The 18,434-nt window shown below is 47.7% G+C and overlaps 1 protein-coding gene across 8 annotated transcripts in view; it reads right to left on the bottom strand.

Annotated features, from left to right (window-relative positions):
- Positions 1-18,434, bottom strand: part of LOC137423527 (serine/threonine-protein phosphatase 2A 55 kDa regulatory subunit B beta isoform) — a 240,058-nt gene that overhangs the window by 44,783 nt on the left and 176,841 nt on the right. The gene's annotated exons all lie outside the window — the stretch shown is intronic.

The raw sequence follows: 18,434 nt of genomic DNA on the forward strand, positions 1-18,434 counted from the left end.
CATGACAACACAAACTCACGTACACAAATGGGGAATTGCAGGCAGGAATGGCTGGAGGGATGAGAAGGGCAGACGGTCCACAGGACTGGTGGGCAGGGAGGTTCGGGAATCGCGTCACGCCGTTGGTGTCCCGCATGCACGCACTCACTCTTGGTTCAGCAAAACCCGGTCGTCAGCGCGTCTCTCTCCAGTGCTCCTTTCTCATGCGTCTCTGCCTTCTCACCGTCTCTCTTGAACCTCCTTACGCGTCTCTGGTGGGGGCCTCGCGCCAAGGGTTTTATAACCACGCCCTTGGAACCCTCTCGAACTCACCAGACGTTTCTTGCCACGCCCTATCAAGCCATGCCCACCGAGCCCTGGTTGGTTGTTACGGGCTCTCTGGCTCCACCTTTGGTGACGAGGTGGTGCCACGCTCGTGCTCTGGCGGCTCCTCCCCCCCCCTTCTTGGCCTCGTGCGTAATGGAGTTTGGCGCCAGGCAGCGAACGCTGCTGGGCGAGCAGAGGCGGTGCGATGCCCACGGAAACAGCCCAACTGTTACGGGCACTTTGCAGAGGTGATTGGGGATATTGAAAGGGACCTATCTTATTTGATTGATGCAACGTAGAGTCACTTTTGGAAACACAGTCTTACATGGAACACATAATAATGACATAACTATAGAGAGGTCGTAAAGTGTCCTACGTGTTGTACATGGACTAACTAAGGTGCAATCTTTAATTAACAGCCAATTAAGGGGACATGTACACAGGGGTCATTTATAAGGGAATTTACTACTAAATTAACAGGTGAAGGTTCTAAAAACCGCAACACAGCACCCTCATTCCTCACGGCACGGCTCGGGCCGAAAAAACTTTAACTTAATGTGACACTCAGGTGTCATCTCCTCTACTATTAACTTCTCCCCTGAGTGCGACATTTTTAAAACACAATTAAGTATGTCCCACCTGCTACATTGCATCCTGCCTAACAGATTCACACCCACAGAATAACCGAATTGCGGAATTATTTTCAAAACTACACATTTACGGTGGGGAGCATGTTATTTACAAGTGACATTATTTTGACTATTTACAAAACGGCAAACCCAGGACCTGTCATTTCTTTTGGGAAACAAAAAGAACCCTGTGGGAGAGAGGAAAAAGCATGCACTGCACCGATACACCACCTCCACATGCCCGGGGATGCAGAATTGATATTGCAATGCATCCCCGAGCATGCAAGCACCAAAGCACCAATAAGCACCATCAAAGCACCATCCAGTGCACAGTCATACGTTTCAAGAAAAAAAAACAACTGTTGCACGGTCTTCTTTCTGCTCCCTCTGCTGGCCGATGTTTCTTCTAGTTGTTGTCGTTCTTGGTGGCTTGCTGCTTATTTGCAATAATAAAAAAGGCACACAACGCGTCCATTTTTTATTTATAGCCCACAGGGGCCAACTATGGGTGGTCCACCTGTATGGCAAAAGGGGCCACCTCACCGTGGTCTGCAAGCCAACTCTTCCCTGGCCATCATGGCCGTTCCCAGCAGAGGGGCCAGGCCCCAACACGTGGGGTCCATATGGGTGTGCTCGGCCACAGAACCGTGGTCCATAAGTGCGGTGCTTGGCCGCAAGACGTGCGGTCCATAAGGTGGTGCATCGATCCAGGCAGCTGGCAGCGGCAGCTCGGGCACACAGATGCGGCTCCCGCACGCTTCCCCTCAGTGCCCAGAGAGCACGGTCCATGGGTGGGGAGGAAGACAAAGCAGAGTCAGCGATGGGTAAGGGCGCAAGGGTACACATCAATAAAGGCAATGCAGAGTTGAGGTGCGCCTGGAGATCGGGCGGAGAAAGCTCGTCCCTAACGTACGCCACCCCCCCTGTCACCTACTCTACCCTTGCCCTTACCCCATATTTACACAACAATTTACCAATTCGTCTCTATCGTCTCGTCTTCCCCATATCTCCCCTAATCCAAATTCATCCACAATCCCTCTAACCAAATTTGCCATCACCCAATTCATCATCAATCCCTCTTAAGGAGGAAGAGATGGAACAACCAACACAATGTCTCACCCACGTCAGGATGCGTCTCACATTCCCAAAAACATTTGCACAAAACGATACCAAAACCATGGTATGGTGTGGAGCACTGTCGTCACCTCAGGTGAGTGGACGTAGATGGTGTGAGGAGATTTCAATCCTAACTATCCTCTAAATGACTTTAACACTTTTACTCTACCCGGGGTCTTTCTCTGCAAAACCATTGGCCGTCTTACACTATGCGGTTCTAAAAACCGAACCCCCATTGCACATACTGTGGCGCTCTCCAATTTGGGGTCTCACTCCCCCGATTCAACTCCCTGTGCCTTTGCACAATTTCAGGACTGGGTCGTGTGGCTCCCCTAGCAGGTCTACTCACCTGCACACCTCCGCCACTGCAGTTGCCTCCGAGCTTACCTGCTCCTTATCCTAACCTATCTAACTGGGGAAGGCCCTCCCTGGCACTTAGGCCCCTCGGTGCCCTCTCTGGCACTGGGCTACCCGGGTCCGTCCTCCGGATCCTCGGGCCCCACTGAACAACTCTACCGGCTCCCAGAGCCCACCTGCGGCCTCACCTGGCCGACATCCTCACAGTGGCGGAGTGCCAATTTAACCATACACACTAACAGGCCACACGCCCAGCCATTTCCACGTCACTAATGCACCCATCCAAACACCATTCTACCACACGCACCACAGATGCCAATATATATATAAAAAATAACCACTTTTAGAGGCCATTTTCCGCTGCAAAGCGGGGGTTGGCCTTTTTCGGGAACCGTGGTTGTTGTTGTTTTTTGGTCCCCTTTTTGAAGCAATGTTTTACGGCTGGATGCCCTTCCTGACGCCAACCCTTTTTGCCGCCTTTAACGACAAACAGGGAATTACCAGTGAACTGGTACTCAATTAGCCGACCTCGGAAGGATGACAGGCTGAGTCAACCCCCCTGGCGTTAATTCAGCGATCGACCGGGATTCGAACCCAGAATCCTAGGATCCTAAGCTGGCACCCTAGCCGCTAGCCCAACACCAGGGACTCCAGATTGGCACCACAGATGCCAATACCCACCACAATTTACCTACACCCTCTACCTACTCTTAAACTACCCTCCCCGGGTATTCGTGATAGGGGTCCATCCTCCCCATCCACTCCTTCCACACCAACCACTCCACTCAACGTTTTCCACACTACTCACTCCACACCATCCATTCCATACTCCATTCCCCTGTTCACTTGAACACCTGTGCTCACACACACCTGGTGGCTCTTGCACCCTCCTTTCCTCCCAGGCTTCTTCATTCACTACAATGCCATTCACCCACACTCACAATACTCTGCTCAATACTCTTTCTGTACACACACACAGCATCATCTGATCTAACTACTCCCTTCTGAAACTCGCGCTCCCCAGTCGCCCCTTATATTATTGCGCTCCCTCGTCGTTATAATCCATCTAAACTCTCTACGTCCCCTCTACAGGTATAATGTCACTACTTAACCCGACAGTTACCTATTGTCATTTCTCTAGGTCCCTAATCCATTTATCCTAACCCGCCCTTGGCGAGCTTACACTGCCAAACCCCATAATCTATAGCTCATGTGCCCGGGGTATGTGAGGGATGGTGGATTTGCCATCCCACCACATCGGGCATCTCCCACTATCAATTTTGCCCATCCAATTTTTCTGCCAATCAAAATTTGCCAATCTTTACTGCCAATCACCTTCGCCAATCAAATTTACCAATCCAATTTGCCAATCATATTCCCTATTCCTACCATCGTCCATTAAACTTCGAGCCTCGGTGCGTCGTTACATTTTCAAAGCTCGGCTTCGCAGAGCCGAGCGATGAATGCGGGTGGTTTGTTTACCGCAGTTGTGTCCGTCCGGCATTCGGTTCAGGGGAGGAGGTTTACTCGGCCCGAGATTCCAAGGTCCACCTCGGCGCGGGGCCTTTCGGTCTCCCGCCCGATGGCCCAATCTCGTCCGGCCGGAACGCCGCAACCACAAGGGGGCGCCGTGCCGACCCTTCCTACCTTCCCTCGAACAGGGCTGCCCGCTCCGCTTAGCAGAGTGCGGATGCAACCGTGCAGGGCGAGGCCCGGCACGGATCGCGCACGGCGGTTCTTTTGAAACCGCCGTGATTACGACCCCCGCAGGTTCCCGCAGTACCCAAAGCCTGCCACGGACCGAGGGCTCGCGTCGGCTAAACGTCGGTCTAACCGCTGCTCCGTTTAACGTCGATGCTCCCCGTACATACTCACACCCCTCATTCCTTTTCCTCCTCACACATCCAGGTGTCTCCATACACTTCGTTATTGTACTTTATCTTACACACCACCCAGGTACACTCATTCCGCTCACAGACTTCGTTACACACCTGACCACCGCACACCTCACCAGCGGCCTCTCACGAACGCCCGGGTCTAGCCCAACACCCAAGCTCACTGAATCTCCCCTCCCACCATATACATTTCCAAGCATATCGCCACTCACCTCGGCACCTCTTCTCTTTCGCTCCTCCTCCGCCACCTGCAAACTCTTTATTTGGTCAGTAAGCACATCATCACGCTGTGAGCACAGACCTTGCACCAGTTCCATCACCTCCTCCTTTATCTCCTTCTTAGTCTCCCTCCGTCTCTTCTTAATTTCGCTTACCCCCTCTTACACACCCTCTAACTTCTGTTTCACCTCTTTTATTTCCCGATGCGCCCCTTCAATTTCTTCCTCTAAGACCACCTTGGTCGTTTCTATGCGCGTCCTGACTTCCTGTTCTTTTGTCTCCATTGCCTCAACCACCTCTTCTAACCTCTTCGTCAGTCCCTCATGTACCGTCTGACATTCCTTCTTCATCGCTATTAATTCCTTCTTGATCTCCTTCTGTGTCGCTTTCAACCCTCCTATCACCGCCGTGTTCTTTTCCACCTGCTCCCCTAACTCCTTTTGGCCCACTGTCAGCTGCTCTACTCCCCGCGTCAGGTCTTCTATTCCCCCCTGTAACCTAGCCGTACTGTTCCTCACCTCTTTCTCCATGCGCTCCTCACCCCGCTTTACCTCTTCGGGTACCCCCGCGACCTGTTCGCTCATTCCGCGCCTTATATCCTCCCCCATCTCTCCTATTTCCTTCGTAGATGCCGCCCTCATCTGCTCCAAATCCCCTTCTGGGTGTCCAATTTGGTTTCCAACTCGATCTTTACCTCCTCTATCTGATTCCCCATCTGTTTAATTTCCCGGGCGGATTGCTCCCCTATTTCCCTCAATTTGCCTTCCATATTGTTTTCTAACCCCTCTAACCCATTCTTCACCCCTTCCATTTGGTTCTCCTGGGTGGCCATTCTATTTTCCAACCCCGTTAACCCATCCTTCATTTCCCCAATTTGATTACCCACGTCCTCCAGTTGGCCCCCCAATTTACCTTCTAGCCCTTCCAACCTGTTGTCCAACCCCTCAAATTTGTTGTCTAAACCCTCAAATTTGTTGTCTAAACCCTCAAATTTGTTGTCTAATTGCTCCAATTTGCTGTCTAATCGCTCCCCCAACCCCCATCCTATCTTCCAATCCTCCAATTTGGTTTCCCATCTCATTTCTTAATCCCGTGAAGCTATCCCCTGTTTTGTCCACAAAGGCCATCATGTGTTTCATAAATAGGCCCCAGTCCATCAGTGCCGCGGGCTCGGCTGCCGCAACCACCACGTGCGAGGCGCCATCTTGTGCGCCTCTAACCTCGTGTGCGAGGCCGCCATCTTGTGCACCTGAAATCCCCTCTACAGCATTCGTATTGCTCTCCTCCTCTCTCTCTCCCAATTCCTCCCTGGGGTCCTGGGGTTTTTTTGTTTTTTTTTGTATACTGAATCGAGGCTCGTGGAAGAGCTAACATTTATTTCACAAACAAATCAACCAGACAACAAAAATATACAAAAAGAGGGAGCGGAAGACAAGATGGGGAGAGAAGGGGAAGCACACAACCACAACATTTGAGAGCAGGGAGAAGTGTGGGAGGGAGAGGGCTTGGGGGGAGGAGGAGTGGGAAGGGGGGGGGGGGGGGGGACCACCTCCAAACCCTCTTCTTCTACCCCCACCGGCATCCGATCACCTTGATCATCCATGGTACGACTTTAATTTAGATCTTATAATAAAATTTCGGCCGCTCAAAATTTTGAGTGTGATAAGCGCACTTCGGGTCGAATCCCACTCCTGACACCAATTGTCACGGATCCGGGGGACGGCACTCCCGTTAGCAAGGGGGGGTGGGGGGGGGTTAATCTGCTTGTCTTGTTAAGCTGTCCGTTCGACCGGTCCTGGGGGTATGACGTCACGCCCGGTCAGCGCTGAATAGGGTAGTAGGCCAATCCTTCCTATGACCTAAGTACCAGCGCCTTCCGGTACGCGAGGAAATACTCCTGCCCGAGCCGCAGCGTAATTGATGGATTGCGCCGAGCGAAGCGAGCTGCGACGCGGGCCGTTAACAAAAGACTAAACCCGATTGTAAGCGGTTCGGCCGAAATCGCGCCACAGGTACTCAATGGGGAAATCACTAAAGCGATCGGACGAGAAAGAAACCAGAGAATAAGAAGGAACAGGGATTTATTAATTATTTACACAAAACCCAAAACCAAAGAAGGGAACGAAAGCAATGTACAGAAGAAGAAGAAGAAGAAGATACACAGGGCAATTCTTAAACACTCTTACTTATACCCACAGGACAACACAAACATGTACAAACTGACGTACACAAATGGGGAATTGCAGGCAGGAATGGCTGGAGGGATGAGAAGGGCAGACTGTCCACAGGACTGGTGGGCAGGGAGGTTCGGGAATCGCGGCACGCCGTTGGTGTCCCACGTGCACGCACTCACTCTTGGTTCAGCAAAACCCGGTCGTCAGCACGTCTCTCTTCGCGTCTCTCTCCAGTGCTCCTTTCTCATGCGTCTCTCTTGAACCTCCTTACGCATATCTGGTGGGGGCCTCACGCCAAGGGTTTTATAACCACGCCCTTGGAACCCTCTCAAACTCACCAGACATTTCTTGCCCCGCCCTATCAAGCCATGCCCACCGAGCCCTGGTTGGTTGTTACGGGCTCTCTGGCTCCACCTTTGGTGACGAGGTGGTGCCACGCTCGTGCTCTGGTGGCTCCTCCCCCCATTCTTGGCCTCATGCGTAATGGAGTTTGGCGCCAGGCAGCGAACGCTGCTGGGTGAGCAGAGGCGGTGCGATGCCCACGAAAACAGCCCAACTGTTACTGGCACTTTGCAGAGGTGATTGGGGATATTGAAAGGGACCTATCTTATTTGATTGATTGATGCAACGTAGAGTCACGATTGGAAACACAGCCTTATCTGGAACACATAATAATGACATAACTATATAGAGGTCCGTAAGTGTCCTACGTGTTGTACATGGACTAACTAAGGTGCAATCTTTAATTAACAGCCAATTAAGGGGACATGTACACAGGGGTCATTTATAAGGGAATCTACTACTAAATTTACATGTGAAGGTTCTAAAAACCACAAATATATATATATATATATATATATATATATATATATATATATATATATATATATATATATATATATACACAATATATATATATACACAATATATATATATACACATATATATAGTTGCGGATCTCGCCGCCGGCCTTTCCCCTTACCAAGGGGGGATTAATCCCCTTGTCTTTACTGACCTGGCGCGAACCGAGACCTATTACGTCCCTTCCGGACAGCTAGTGGGGCGGCTTAGCCCAAATATTCAAAAGAATTGTGCATTTTGTGAAACAAGCACCAAATTTGGCACAAATGTACATTAATATGTTGCGAACATTTTCAGATATTGGGCCACTTGAAATTCCGTAATTTTTTTTTTCAAATTTTTTCAAATTTCGTAATTTCAAATTTTTCGGGTGACACCGTCACAATTTCGGTCTTCGAGGCCGGCCGATAGGCAAAGTGTGACCGGAAGGGACGAGGTTCTCCTGACCACGTGGCCCTCGATCTGGGAAGCGAGAGGCGTTCCATTAGTGGACGCGCCCCTCACGCCCGACATTTGGGCGGCCCCGGCAGGCCGTTTGTTTTGACGTTCCGTGACAGGCCCCGCACCCCCACCTCCGGGCCGACCGGAAGCTTGTGCTGAGTACATCATACCTGAACAACTCAGTGAGGCAGAACACAGCAGTGCACACCAGGGTGACCCCTTCAGTGCATAAACCAATTAACCTGTCCACTGCAGGGCATATAGAAATGAAGTTATTTTCTGCATATAATAATAATATAAGTTCAGTTCTATATAACAATTTCTGTTATCACCACTACCACTACAACTACCACTACTACAAGCTTTGTCTGGAATTTTGTGGACTAACAGACAAACAGACATACAGAAAGCTGGGATCAAAACATTACCTCCTTCCACCATTGAGTGTAGAGGTAAACATCATGGAAATTATATCATGCCCTAGATTTAATTCATGCTTACCCGTGTATTTGCTTCACTGGTTCACAAGGTCTTTTGCATACATGTAATTCAGACTCTCGTCTTCATTGCTGACCACACAATGTTCGCAACATATTAATGTACATTTGTGCCAAATTTGGTGCTTGTATCACAAAATGCACAATTCTTTTGAATATTTGGGCTAAGCCGCCCCACTATATCGGCCGGCCTCGAAGACCGAAATTGTGACGGTGTCACCCGAAAAATTTGAAATTACGAAATTTGAAAAAATTTGAAAAAAAAAATTACGGAATTTCAAGTGGCCCAATATCTGAAAATGTTCGCAACATATTAATGTACATTTGTGCCAAATTTGGTGCTTGTATCACAAAATGCACAACAGGTTTGCTATGCTGCTACACTAAGCGCAAAATAGGGTTTCGGGACCATATATATGTATATATATATATATACACACAGACTTGGCATTTAATATGGAATATTTTATTTTTCTTGACTTGGGTTTACTTTCTTAACTCAGTATATCAATCTGGTGAGTTTCTTTTACACTTTGGTGATTTATTTGTTAAAAGAACCATGTCACTGATTGTCTGTCGCAGCAAGAAGTCAACAACAGGATTATATCACAGGTGGCGTGGCAAAATGTACGGACAGGTGCATTTGATGATTGGCTTCACAGTCGGGTATTCAAGGGTTGTTGCATTCTGTATTAGTGGAAAACAACTGCTGCACGTCTCCAAAAGTTATTGCCGCTTCCTCTGGAGATGGTCCGTCAACTCGACAATGCTGTTTGTCATGGAGTGGTGGCTTTACGAAATTACGGCATGAAACAGCGTGCTATTGCTCGGCAGTATGGCATCACTCAAGGTCAGGTGTCAAAGATCCTGAAACGAAATGCTCAGAGGGGAGTCCCTACTCCAATACCGAGGCCAGGACGTCCCCGCAGAACCACAAGCCAGCTGCACCGGTTAGTCCGCAATGGCCGTACCAAGTCAGCTAATCGGCTTAGGGCTGAGTGGCAGCAACTGACAAATGTGCCTGTATCCAGAAGGCTAGTCAACCAACGACTGGTTCAAGCAGGCTATCGTGCCAGGCGTCCCCTGAGAAAGCCACGCCTGAGCAGACAACACCGCCAGCGCCGATTGCAGTGGGCCAGAGAGCACCGTCAATGGCAGCCAGGACACTGGAATCACGTGATCTTCAGTGACGAGTCTAGATTTCTGGTCTATCGTCAAGATGGCCGCGTCCGAGTGCGCAGACAAGTGCATGAAGCCTACAACAAAGATTGTATAGTGCCAAGAGTCCAAGCTGGAGGTGGTGGGGTGACCGTTTGGGCTGCTTTTCATTCAGGGGGCAAAACTGACCTGGTTGTTCTGAATGGAAACCTGAACCAGTTCAAGTACAGGGCCATTCTGGAAGAAACATTGCTTCCATTTGCTCGTGCAGCCTTTCGAGGAAACTTTGTCTTCCAAGATGACAATGCACGGCCTCATCGTGCTCGCATGATCTAACACTTTCTTGCTGACCGTGGTGTAGAGCATATGGAGTGGCCTGCCATGTCCCCGGATATGAATCCGATAGAGAACTTGTGGGCAGAATTAACGCGTCAAATCGACCACTTGGACCAGCAGCAGACCTCTGTGCGTGATTTGCAGCAGGCTATTGTCACTGCATGGCAAGCGATTCCTGTCCAAACCTTGGCAAATCTCATGAACAGCATGCCTCAACGTGTATGTGCTCTCCTGAATGCTCGTGGGGGTTACACGAAGTACTGAACTGTAATTTTACTGTCCGTAATCCCAGTTGTAATTTAACTTTTGTTTTTGTTAAAAAAAAAATTGGCTAATGTGCAAAATAAAGAGATACTTCTGGAAAACGTACAGAAGTTTAACACAGTACTGTCCATGAATTGAGTTCGATATCAGTTTACATCACTTTCAACGATCAATTTATTTGTTTCGAAATGTCAAATGTGGTTTTTGTTTCTTTTAAAGGTCACATTAACAAAATCTAGAATTATTTCAACATAATTCCAATGAAATTTTGGTTCTAAGACAACGTGAAAAGTAAGTTCACCCCCACAAAAAAAATATTCCATATTAAATGCCAAGTCTGTGTCTATATATATATATATATATATATATATATATACACTCAACCCTCGGCTATCGCGAACTCAGCGATCGCGTTTCTCTGCTATCGCGGCTACCTAAAAAACTGTACAACACACGACTATCGCGCCCCATATATGCGCTATAGCGCACCGGAAATGGTGGAAAGGGTGCTACGTCATCACCGAGCGTAGGGAAAGATAAATCAAGAAGAGGAAGAACTTAACCTACGCTCAAAAATTCGAAATTGTGTAGTTGATAGACAATGGTGAAACAAAGCGAAGTGTTGGAAAGAAATTTGGGATAAATGAGTCAACAGTGCGAGGTATTTACCAAAACAGTGATTATCGTAGAAACGTAGATAAGATTTAACAATCAACAGTGAAGCAAGGTGCTCCTTTATTAATACAGCAATGGCAGGTTATGAGGAGCAGTATCATGCCCACATCAACTCCCTCCGCCAACGCCAGATCACCGAATTCTTACGGCCAGACTCGGCGTCAGAACAAGTCTAATCGGGGGACATTAGGGTAACCGCGGGGGGTTGCGGGGGGGGGCACAAACTGCCGTTCGAGACCTCAATCTATGATGTAAATGCTTGATAATAAGAGTTTGCCGTCAACAACCAACACACCAACCCAGTTCCAATTTAAAAACATGCTGCAAAGTCTCTCTCTTACACACACACACACACACACACACACACACACACACACGCACGCACACACGCACGCACACAATATAGTGAACGTGCAAGTTTGGCGCCAAAGGCTTGGCCTGCGGGTGGGTGTGGGGGGGGGGGGGGGGGGGGACAATAACTCATTTGGGTGGGCATGTCCAGTGAATGCCCCCCCATGACGCCGACACTGCTTACAGCGTCGCAACGAGGCACAGCCCTCTGTCTTTGAGGAGCCCTCTGACGTTGTGCGCTTCTCTGGTACTACAGCTGACGCAATCCTGGACAAGTTAGAGGCATGTAGGGGTGGTCAATAAGACTCCACCCAAACCTCAGAACCTACCCAACCGTGTCCTTTCCTCCGTGTCCTCCGTGTCCTTTCCTCCTGACAAGGTGGAAAAGTTTCTGTCAACCCTCGACTCTGATTCTGCAACTGGACCTGACGGCATCAGCCCACGGGTCCTAAAATCCTGTTCTTCCGCTCTTTCACTCCCTCTCTCTGTTCTCTTCACCCTCTCTTTTGCTCAAGGTCAACTGCCATCTGCTTGGAAATCAGCCAACATCACCGCTTTGCACAAAAAGGTGCAAAAACAGATCCTAGCAACTACAGACCAATCAGCCTTCTCTCAATTATCAGCAAAGTCATGGAATCCATCATTGCTTCGGATATGAAATCTTTCCTCTTCTCCAATGGCTTGATCTCTGATCATCAATTTGGTTTCAGACCAGGTCACTCTACTCTGGACTTGCTGCTTCTGCTGTCTCAACAATGGATGGAGGTCCTCAATGCCAAACAGGAAATTAGAGCTGTCTCCCTCGACATATCACGTGCCTTCGATACGGTCTGGCACCCCGCTCTGCTCACCAAACTCTCCTCCTTTGGTATCCATGGAAATCTCCACGCATGGCTGGCGGACTTCCTCTCTCGTCGTAGTCAACGTGTGGCCCTGAATGGGTTTCTCTCATCTCCTCTTCCTGTTCAGGCTGGAGTTCCCCAAGGCAGTGTTCTGGGCCCTGTGCTTTTTCTGGTCTTCATCAATGATCTCTCTGACTCTCTTGAAAATCCTCTCTATCTCTTTGCTGATGACTCCACTCTCTGCCGCTCCATTCCTCATCCCTCAGATCGGCAGTCTGCAGCCTCCTCACTCTCTGCAGACCTGGACAAAATCACAGACTGGGCAAACAAGTGGAACATGTCTTTCAATCCTGACAAATCTCACACTCTTACGATGTCTCTCGGAAAAGACCGACTGGACAACCCTCCCATCTACTTTCTGAATAATCCTCTCCAAGAAGTTCTGTCACTCAAGCTTTTGGGTCTCACTATCTGCCATGATCTTTCCTGGGAAAACCACATTTCCAAGCTGGCCTCCAAAGCCAGTCGCCGACTGGGCATCCTCCGTCGTGCGAAGTCCTTCCTTGGCACACCTGAGCTCCTCACCACATACAAGGCTTTCATCCGCAACTCAATGGAATACTGCTCTCCCCTCTGGGCTGGTGCTCCTGCCTCACACCTGGCTCGTCTTCACGCTGTTGAAACCAAAGCATTCAGAATCATTGGAATCTCCTGCGATGACGCTATCTCCGAGTGCCTTTCACTTACTCACCGCAGGCAGGTTGGTGGTCTTTCCGTCTTCTACCGACTCCTCTCCGGCCTTGCTCCCCCAGCTCTCTCTGGGCTCTGTCCCTCAAATATTCCTGCAGGTCGCACAAGATCTGCCTGCAACCCTCTTATGGTTAAACTGCCAAAATCAAGACTCTCTGCTCACCTACACTCCTTCATTCCTCTTTTCTCCCGCCTCTGGAACAAACTCCCTCACTCTCTTCAATCCCACTCCTCCCTCCAGGTCTTTAAAACGGCTGTTCACCACCATCTCTTATCTTCCCCAATCCAAAACCTTGATCTTTTCTACCCCCGCTAATTTCACCCCAAATCCACTTTTTTGAGGTGACTTTTGTCTTCTTTCCTGGAAGTCCTTGCGTTTTATACCTATCCTGCCTCCCCCCAGGCCCTCTCCCTCCCACACATCTCCCGATGTCCCTGCTCTCAAATGTTGTGCTTGTGTGCTTCCTCCCCTTCTCTCCCCATCTTGTCAACCGCTCCCCTTTTTATATACTTTGTTTGTTTGTTTGTTTGATTTGTTTGTTTGATAAATGTTAGCTCTTTCACGAGCCTCGACTCTGTATACAAAAAAACAAACAAAAAAAAAAAACACCAAATCCCCTCATCGTCCCCAAAAAGGTAAATAAAATGGTAAAAAAAAAAAGTACTTTTTTTACCATTTTATTTTTATTTACATATTGTGATTCTTGTTTTATGGCAGAAATGGTAGAAACATAGGTCTTTATATTTACATAGGTAGGTCTTTATATGGTAGAAACACTTGGTAAAAAAGTGGCAAAAATAGGTGAAATATGTGGTCAACTTGGGGGTCCTGGCACCAATTAGAATTATTACGATACGTTCTTCAGTTCGGCTATCGCGATTTCGGCTAACGCGCGCCGATAGCGGCACCAATTAGGCACGACAGCCGAGGGTTGTGTGTATATATATATATATATATATATATATATATATATATATATATATATATATATATATATATATATATATATATATATGCATGCATGCATACATACATGCATACATAGATACATACATACATACATACATACATACATATATAAATATATATATATATATATCTACAGTCACATGAAAAAGTAAGTACACCCCATGTAAAGTTTTGACTTTTTCAACATATTTCAACATACAGCTATTGCTATTTGATCTTCATTTCAACAATATTGATAGATAAAGGTGATATAATATAACAAATATCATGAAACATTTACATTTTGTAGTCCATTGTATGATTTAAATACACATAAATGCAAATTTGGCATGTGGAAAAAGTAAGTACACCCCAACATTTATCACTACTTCAAATACCTAAAATTAGAATCAGGTGCACCAGCTCAGGTGCAAATTATTAGAACATCGTTAGAGAAGATCTTGGAGGAACCTGTCTTATTTAAACCTCAGACATTTAGTTTGGTTTGCTATTTGTTGTTGAAGTGTGTGGCGTCACCATGCCTAGATCAAAAGAGCTCTCTGAGGCCTTCAGAAAGAAGGTTATAGATGCCTTCGAGTCTGGGAAGGGATTTAAAAAGATCTCCAAACAAATTGAAATCAATCATTCGACTGTCCGGAAGATCATCTTCAAGTGGAGAAGATTCCAAACAACTGCCAACTTGTTCAGGCCAGGCCGCCCCAGCTAGTTCAGCCCGAGAGCAGACCGCAAGATGCTGAAAGAAGTCTCTAAGAACCCCAGAATGTCATCACGGGACCTACAGGTAGCTCTTGCCACTGTTGATGTCAAAGTGCACAAGTCTACCATTAGAAAGAGGCTGCACAAATTTGATCTACATGGAAGGTGTGCTAGGAGGAAACCTTTGCTGTCCAGAAAGAACATCAGGGCAAGACTGAAGTTTGCCAATGAACACCTCGGCAAAGACCAGCACTTCTGGAACAATGTGCTCTGCACAGATGAGTCAAAGGTAGAGCTATTTGGCTACAGTACCAGAAGACATGTTTGGCGAAAACCAAAGACAGCATTTGACCACAAGAACCTGATAGCAACTGTAAAGCATGGTGGTGGAAATATTATGGTTTGGCGCAGCTTTGCTGCCTGGTTGGTGAGGCCTGGGCAGCTCACAATCATAGAATCCACTATGAATTCTTCATTGTACCAGAGGGTGCTTGAGGATAATGTGAGGCCATCTATCGGAAAGTTGAAGCTCAACCGAAGGTGGACCTTGCAACATGACAATGACCCTCAACATACCAGTAAATCCACTAAGGAATGGCTGAAAAGGAAGAAATGGAGGGTTCTGGAATGGTCAAGTCAAAGCCCGGATCTAAATCCCATCGAGATGTTGTGGGGGGATTTGAAACGAGCTGTGCATGCAAGAAACCCCTCAAACATCGCACAGCTGAAAGAATTTTGCATGGAGGAGTGGGCAAAAATTTCTCCCAGTCGATGTCAGAGACTGGTAGACAGTTATAAGTAGACTACGGATTTTTATGTTAAGAAAATAGGCCTTTTATGTTTTGAAAAGCGGAATTTTTTTTTTTTAATGTGAAAAAATCCCGAAATATTTTTTTCCCCCGTTTTATTCATTTTTTATTATTACCAGGTTTTTCAGAAATCAGTCAAAAAAAGAACAAAAAATGGTAAGCTTTTTCCTGCACAACATTAAGCACTCTGGGCTAGTAAACAGGTAAAAAATGATGTTCTGGTACCTTTATTGCAACCGCATTGTTTGATAAGTAGAGGACGAGAAAAAATTGACAAGACCCTTTTAGGAACGGTTAAAGTAGGTGTTTGAAATCATTATCTTGGTAATGTTCTCCTTGGCGAGGCGGTGTCGGCGGTCGGTGAGGACGTTTCTGTAGACGGAGAAGGACCTTTCCACGTCGACGCTGACGATGGGGCAGTACCTCAAGAGGGGGATGTCGGCAAGCTTGACTCCAGCCGGCACACCAACCTCAGATCCGTGCTGATCTCCATCCAGGATCAAAGCCACTGTCCTCAGCACACCAATGTCAGGATTGCGCTGCAGCACCGCCTTGAACTTGGTGAGCAGGATCTCCTTACGGCAGCCTCGGATCTTTTCGAGCTCCTCCTTGGCCTGATCAAGGAGCTGGAAGGCCTTGGCCAGCTCCATGCCGGCCTCCTCCAGCTGCTTAAGGATCTTTGGGATGAACGACACGTTGGCATTTAAGAAGACCAAACTGAGCTTGATGTCCGCCTTTCCGAACAGGTCCTTGGCACTCCGGATTGCCATCGCGTCGTCATCGTTCAGCTGGTCCACAATGTCCTTGACGGCCTCGAAGTGCTCGGCGTAAAACACCGCGGCGTCGATCCACATCCCCCACCGAGTCAGAATGGGCTCTGGGGGGAGAGAAAGATTGGGCTGCTGCTCCTTCCAAAGGACAACACGCGACGGGGCTTTGGCGAACACCTTCGTCGTCATGGCAATCAGGTCGTTGACGTCCTTGAACATTTCTCGGACTGTCTCGCAGACACGGTGGAGCGCGTGGGCAACGCAAGTCACATGCAGCAAGTCCGGGAAGAGTTCCTTCAGGGCATGGCCGGCCTTGATCATATAGGCCGCGGCGTCGCTGATGAGGACCTTGAGGCACTCCGGCTTGAAATCAGGCCAAAGATAGCGCAGCGCGTCATTGACTGCGCGCACGATCTCCCCGGAGTTGGTCTTCTCCAGAAACATGCACTGGACGAGGTGGGGACGAAAGTACCCCTCCTTGGACAAGCGTCCCGCGATGATATTGGCCACATATCGACCTGCCGAATCGGTCGTCTCGTCGACGGACAGCCAGATGGGCTGCTGTCCGAGGTCGGCACGGATCCCCGCCAAGACCTCGTCGTAGCACTTGTCGAGGTAGTGCTTTCGAATCCAGTTTTCATCGGGGATCTGGAGAGTGATGTGCTTCTCCAGGAACGACCGGAGGGCAGGGTTTTCCAATTTCGACTATGGGATGCCAGCGGCCAGCATGGCCTGGCACAGCTCCTGAGCCATGACGTCGCACTTGTGCCTCTTTCCGCCACCAAAGTCCTCCATGGTGGCTTGCGTGACCGTCCTCTTCTTCTTCAAGGCCAAGTTGCTCTTGTGGCGGTCTCCTCGGACATGTTGGGCCAGCTCAGACTTCTGCTTCGCCCGGACAGTCTTTTCACAAGCTCGACAGAAAGCCGTGTCACTCGACACGTACTTGAAGGTGTCCCCATCACCGCCAGCGTTGAATTCCTTCAGCCACTTGTCACGAAGAGCAGCACTCATCTTGATAGGAGACTTGTTCACACTTTGTGTACACTCTCTCACTGTAGTACACCGCCTCACTGCTGTACACGCTGGGGATGCAACGCACGCAAGTGGACGCAACGTTTTGTTTTTGAGATCGATCGTAGTTAAAAATTTCGATCGCATTTAAAAATTTCGAAAAATTCCCTAATTTTTTTTAGCATTGCCAGACATTTTCGACCAAAAAGGGCATTTTATTTTATTTTTCCCGAAAAGGGCGAAATATTTTTTTTCTCCGAAAATAGCAAAATAATTTTTTTGCGCGCAAAAAAGCCGTTTTATGTGAAAAAATATTTTTTATTTTTTCACATAAAAATCCGATGTGCAGTTATAAGAAACGCCTACTTGAGGTTGTTTCTGCCAAAGGGGGCAATACCACCTATTAGAGCCAAGGGTGTACTTACTTTTTCCAAATGCGAAATTTGCATTTATGTTTATTTAAATTATACAATGGACTACAAAATGTAAATGTTTCGTGATATTTGTTATATTATATCACCTTTATCAATCAATATTGTTGAAATGAAGATCAAATAGCTGTATGTTGAAATATGTTGAAAAAGTCAAAACCTTACATGGGGTGTACTTACTTTTTCACGTGACTGTATATCAAGTAATGAACGGCGGTTGGGAATTATATCCACTACATCCATTTTTCCGTTCTCCAAACTATAGCTTTGTCTTAAAAACTCAACGTTTCGGTCAGCAACCCAGCGTGCACTGGGCCTCCACTGGCCTTTATCAAGAGAAGTTCCCTTGTTTACCTCCTCTCAGATATACCTGGGGAAGGTGTGGGCCTATTCTATCAACCAATCACAAAGCTGTGATGCAAGACCTCGTGACCATTTACCCATGATCGGCTTGTGTTGCAAGTGTTTTGTGTGTGTTTGAGCGGTGTATTGTGTTTTGTTATCCTTGTTGCCTATGTCGGTTATGTCCCACTTTGTCCTTGTCCTCCTCCCAGGAAAATATATATAAAATCGGGTGGCGGGTCTTTTTGTGGTTTGACTTGTATGCAGTCCTTAAACCACTGGACAGAATGAGTTGAAAAATGGTGGTTGCACTGGAACTGTGCCCGGAAATATTTCAGGCAGTAAAAAAAAAAAATCGTAGTCAGTTGAATGAAGCTGTAGTGAGGTGATGTAAGAATATAGTTGTACTGTAGTTAAGTAACTAGGGAGTAACTGCTGAAATCTATCTGTCGTGGTTCTTCCCGACATCTTTGTTCTTTCCACTTTCCCATTTCTTTCTACTTTTTAAAAATTCTCTTCATTCATTCTAACTCT

This window comes from Myxine glutinosa, chromosome 3 (assembly GCF_964187855.1).
Source record: "Myxine glutinosa chromosome 3, kmMyxGlut1.1, whole genome shotgun sequence".
NCBI lineage: Eukaryota > Metazoa > Chordata > Myxini > Myxiniformes > Myxinidae > Myxine > Myxine glutinosa.